Here is a 6,614-nt window from a genome sequence, read left to right on the forward strand (position 1 = left end):
CTTCCATTGATGAGATCTTAAGCTAAGAATATTGAATATTATAACACACCTGACATCACGAACATCAAAATACGGAATGACAACACTGGCTTCACTGTGAGAGCTTTTAGTAATAATACTGTAGAGCGCTAGAAGCACCCGTAACGTGGTGAAGTTTCCCTAATCATTCTTTATCTTTTCATACATACGTATGTACAAACTGACAGACGGTCAACCTGTTGATGGATGTGGCTCAAAATTTGATCCAGATCTATACTTTAAATTCTAAAATTGTATATGAAATTTTGTCTATCTAGCTTGTCATATTCGCTTGTTCTCAAGAGCCAGACAAAAATTGATTCAGTACAAAATTTGACAGAAATCTATATATTTAGGGTAGTCAAAATTGCATCGTTTTAACTTAAAGCTTTTTTAATGTCTCGTATACGAAGCATAGAGAGAGCATACTAATCGTCAAAAAAGAAATTTCGATGAATTTTAAACCCCCCTGTTTCCGAAAAACACTTTTTTGGAAAATGTCTGTCTATCTGTGACAACGATAACTCAAAGACGCTTTGAACTAGACGGTTGAAATTCGGTATATTGTCTTTAAACTAAATTTTGAAGATTTCTGTCACATTTTGAGTAAATTTTGTTCAGAGGAAGTCCGTTTGTCCGGCTGTTCGAATATTAGTTAGCACGATATTTACAAAACGAAGAAAGCTTGATAGATAAAATTCGGTGCACAGATTTAATATCTATTGTATAGGCACTTGCCAAATTTTGAATTAAATTCAACAACGGATTGGTCTTCTTTCGGCTTATACTTTCAGAAACATGTAAATGCAATAATTCAAAAACTCGATGCCTTACATATATAAAATGTGGTATCAGATTTTGCAAATACAATTGCTATTTTGAGTCTAATTTTTATGGCAGTCAGTTGCAAAAAAAGCCCACAAACTGAAATTTCTGAAAACTCAAATTTGATTTTCGGATACATGAATTACTCGAATATTTCAGATACATTCGGATTAATCGCAAATTACTAGCCAAAGATGACACAATTGATTCAACAAAAATTCAAATTCCCTCCAAAGGTTAATATTTAATATCTATTGTATGCTAATGTTATACGAGACATTCTCTGGAATAGCACCTTTTTTAGAGTTTATGCCAGAAAGTTTTGGGAAGACCACACCAAATGATTTAAAGAACAAAACACATTAAATCACGAATGATGAAATTTTCATGAAGTGGAAACCATCACAGAAGTGACATTATCATCTCTACTAGCATGTTGAAGTTAGACTAACCAAGCATCTTTTTTTTTACGTTGATTGACGAGTTCAAGATACGTTGAAAGCCATCTGTGGCTATCAATTTTGTACCGATTGCCGGTGTCGTGTGTTTACAATGGGCCCCTAAAGTGAAACCCAGACCTCCCAGGAAGCCCTCCAAGGACCTGGAACGAGGAGAGAAAATGTTCCAATTTATCGGTGGCTTAAGAAGATCGGCACGCGTTCCAAAAAGAAAAATAAACATGAAGAATGAAGAGGGGAAACTATATATATCAACCCCTGTAATCTTTTGACATTCAAACAGCTATTTAGTATCTTGAGATTCCACAGCAGTTGAGTCAGAAGGAAGGGGTGCCTTATGGAAAAAAAAAATGACTGCGTGGCATGGAACTTCTGAAAAGAATCAGATGAGAAATCTTTAAAATTTTTACATTCTCGTTCGTGAAGTAGAGAATAAGAAAATGCTGCAATCGTCAAAAATTTGTCATTGAGATTTTGATAAACTGCCAAGTTTTAGATTTCTATTGGTTCGAAAAAAAAGTTTTTTAAGAGAAAAGAAATACTATGCAGCCATTGAAAGATGCTTTAAGGAAAGTCAACCATCTAACTCTCCGACCCGCCCGAAGGCACACAGATTAAAACCATAAAACTGAATGACCGGACCGCCGCAACAGCAACATTGGCGGGAACTATGGTTGAGTCCCAAGGGCCACCACCGGCCACGGTACCCCGAAGGAAGTACGTCATCGATGGGAGGAGACAGATCCCCCACCTATTAGTGTACCCTCCAGGGTGGCGAGATCCAACCACCATGCCGGAAGCATCTCATCCTCATTTCGAGGTGCCCCCCCCCGGGGGGATGCTTTAAGGAAAGTCAGAGATAAAAACCTTTATTCCCCAGTTTAAGCTTTTACATTTGCTTAGTAGAAATAATTTAACTAAATACTGTATAATGTTAGCTAGCATTTATAAAAGTACAGTGAAGCATTTAAAATATGTAGAGGGAATTATAGAAAAAAAAATTATCCAATTATAAAAAAAGTATTAATAAGTTAGTGTTGCGTGTCTTCAATAGTCTCTTGAAGTAATACAGGAAGAAGAAGATTAGTTGGTATTAATATTTCAGCGTGAAATAACTGTTTAGTTTTCTTTCTTTTCCCACTTTTCTAAGTAGATCTTAAATCCTGTGGACAGATGCAAATTTTTTTTCTTAGTTCTTGTGATAATTTATTATGTCAGCAGTTTTCGTTCCTGATTCCTTGTATTTTCCTTCTAAATAGTTTATCAGCTAATGGCAGAGTGTTTGAAACAGCTCGAAGAAACGTTCGGAGCACTTTTTTAGAAATACATGGTGTAGACATACTTTAACCATATTTCTGGGTTTAAGATTATTAAATATTAGCAATAGAATGTCAATATTTGAAATAAACATTGATAATTTTTGAAAATTGACATTTAATAGCATAAATTTAAACAAATTCTTAAAAAATTTCAAATGGCTACATCAAAAACTATTACTCTCATTCGAACAAAACCTATACCAAAATAAGCTATATAGTTTTCTCTAGGGAATGAACAACAAGCGTATGATTATAATAATAAATAAAAATTTTACAACCAGTCGAAGATTTATCATGAAATTTTTAATAAATTTATGACGTTATTATTCAAATAAGCTGTAAATTAAAAAAAATATTCCCTCAATCTAAATTATTTTAGTTCATTCCCTAGAAAATAGAATAAAGACAAAGTCCATCAAATTTAATAGTAATGTGATAGTTATATTTTGAGTTATTTGATTTGAAGTGAGCAACAAATGAGTAATAATCAGTTTTGAAAAAAATGCATTTAAAGTATACAGTAACGTGTTTTAATAATAAATTATGTGTGTACATACTTAAAATTCACCACATTTATAGGTTATACCTCCTTTCTCCTCAACCTTTAATAATTTTCCTTTTTTAATCATTTTTTTTCTGGCAATTATTGCATTTGGCAATGAATGCCACCTAGATTCATTTTTTCTGTCTTTGTCGAACTCAACAAATGCTCTAACTGCATTTGCACTAGGATACACTCCAAAAACCTTAAGTATATTCAGTAATCCTATAAAACCTTTGTTAAAATGTATTACAGACATAAATGCCCCTAATCTGAGGTTTCGGAGTTCAACAAAGACATCTCTAAGTACAAATTTTCACAACACACCGTTGAAACTCTCATTGGCATTTTGCGTTATTCTGTGCAAAACATTTTACGTATTTAAAACTAAATTTGTGTTTATACAAATTTTTAACATGTTTTTGGCCCTTTAAATCGGTACTTCCGGTTATTTAAATGTTCATTTCCGGTTTACCTATCATTACGAAAATATTAATATCTTCACTTCTGATTAACGTAGAGACAAAAGTAAACCTGTTTTAAATAGTTCAAAGACTAATCTATCCAATAAAAGAATTTTTTTAAAAAGGGATTTTTAGCAAAAATCGTCCTTTTCTACGTGTTCGGATACCTTAAATAAGGAATTAAAATATTTCCTTGTATTATTCATTTTAGGGAATTTTTTTATTCATTTTAGCGAATTCAAGAACCTATGGTATGAAGATTTTTCAAACAACCTCTTCACGCTGTGAGCATGGTAACTCAATAATAACTGTGAAAATAAGGAATTAAATCATTCTCTTGTCATATTATTTAATTTAGGGAATTTTATTATTCATTTTAGGGAATTTAGGAACCAATGGTATGAAGGTTTTTCAAATAATGTCTTCCACCTGTGGGCACGGTAATTCAAAAATGCAACTGTTACAAACTGTGCAACTACGCTAATTTGTAATCAAATTATATGGAGTTAAACTGTAATAAAAATTGAATAAACAATTATTTTTGATTTGAATATTTCTCTTGCGTTTATTATCACTATTTTAAAGAGTTTTAAATTTTTAAGATAAACACAATACTTGAAGTCACCAGTTTACATTAAAACTCAAGATTATGTCTCGGCCATGGCACCGTCTTTGCCATTACACAGTAGGTATTTTTTATCTCACAATGAAGGATTTTTTAATTATCATTTGAAATGACTTCTATGTTATAGAAATGCAGATACGACAAGAAACCAGCAAGAATGGTCTTCCCAAAACTTACTCGCATACTCTCTAATAAAATTGTCATGCCAGAGACTGAACTACACAGCATTGGCATATAATAGTTTCGAAATATGAATTTTTGGCGTGAATTTAGCATTTTTACTGAATTATCGTGTTATCCTTGGCGAGTTGTTTGGCGATTAATCCCAGGTATGCGTTAATGGTAACCAAATATTAAATTTATGTTTTAGGCACGTTTTTCTCAACAAATTGAAACAAAAAAATTGCCACAAGACTGCACTTGTAATCACAAAATCCCATACCAAATTTGATACATTTAAGTCACTGCGTCTTTGAATTTTCGCGTTTTCATGTTTCATAAAGTACAGACAGACAGTAAACCCATCTTTGGATTTGGTTCAAAATTTGACAGATGTCTACATTATAGATATTAAATCTGGGTGCTGAATTTTATCTATCTAGCTCTCTTCGTTTTGTAACTATCATATTAGCTTATATTCGAACAGCCGGACGGGCGGACTTCCTCTGAAGAGATTTTACATAAAATTTGAAAGAAATTTGCAAAGTCGGTGTAAAGACACATACCGAATTTAAACCGTCTAGCCTAAAGCATTTTTGAGCTATCTTTGTCACAGATAGACAGATAGACATTTTCTGAAAATTTGTTTTTCGAACTCAGGGGGGTTGGTCTACAGAGTAGAAATTGTCAAAATCTCAAGCTCGTATCTTTTTTTGGCGATTTCTATATTTTCTCCATATTACTTGTGCGAGAAAGTAAAAAAAGGCTGCATGTCTATAACCACCAGATTAAAGCTATATAATTTGATATGAAACATTCAACAAAGAATCAGATGTTGCTTTGGAAGAAATCATTCTATTTAGATACATTAAATATCGATTAATTTTTGCATTGCTAATCTATAAAAATAAATAAATTGTCATGACATTAAGCAATTATTTTCACATTTTGCAAACATTGCAAACTGCATTTGCATTGCAAACATTTATCGCATTTTATGATTTCACAAGAATTTAATGAATGGGACAAAACAGCCAGTGTTTTTGTAGAAATTACACTGTCACATGATGAACTTTGATATGGTGTGACAAAATGATAACAATTGTAAATGTTTGTGAAAGTCATGCAATGATCACGACGAGCAAATGTAGAGTTTTCTCATCCAACAGCCAGATCCAATACGTATACGTGTCCAGTGATAATTGTTTTAATTAAATGTGTATTTCTTTCATTCAAAATTATTTACATTTCAATCAATTAAAATCATTTCATTATAAACTTTCTTGCCATACTATTTTGAATTAAACCGTCTGCGAAATCGTCACCAAATTCCTGTCGTATCTGTAGTAGGCAAATTTTAATTTTCTGCCTGCCACAATATAAGCAAACTGTTAAAGAAGAATAATTGATAAGCAAAGATTGATGACTTTTTAAAAATAATTTACAGACAGACCCTAGATAAGCGCCCCCCCCCCTCCCTTCATTCTGATATGATAAAAATATGGTTGATTTATTCTATCTATGGTCATTGGTTCTAATTGGTTTGGTTCTCTTTAGTCTATTTGGTTAATAATCAAAATTCTTAATCCCTAAAGAATCACATAAATCGGCAGATACTATATTTTAAATTTCATCAATATTAAAAACATTAATTAATTTTTTTTATAATAAATGATAAAAAAATCTAGATAATTTTGTTATTACTATTATTATCTTATTTGTTTAAAGATTATTAATCTATTTTTGTTTTATTTTGCATGATGGGTCAAAAAATCAGAACAAAAAAAAAAATTTTTATTTTAAGAACTAATTTTAATAAATGCAATAATAATTATTTTAACTCTCTAAATAATTTTAAATGCATTTCAAATTTTTAAATTAAAAAAATTAACCGCACAAAATAATTTAAAAAAATAAATGAAAGATTTTAAATAATGTCAAAACAGAAAGAAAAAAAAAAAGCACTCTGCATACAAACATTTCAACAATGAAAATTTAAAATAAATAAAAAAAATATCTTTTTAACATTTTCGATGTTTTTTTAAAAAAGGATCGAAATTTTATTTATTGCCATTTTGATTGAATACATTGTATAGCAAGCAAAATAGTCTTCAAGCAAATAAAAGTATTAAAAAATTATTAATCACAGATCATCCGTGTTAAAACAGAGAAAACATTACAGTAGTTTTTTATTTTTTTATTTTT

Source organism: Argiope bruennichi, chromosome 10 (assembly GCF_947563725.1).
Source record: "Argiope bruennichi chromosome 10, qqArgBrue1.1, whole genome shotgun sequence".
Lineage (NCBI taxonomy): Eukaryota > Metazoa > Arthropoda > Arachnida > Araneae > Araneidae > Argiope > Argiope bruennichi.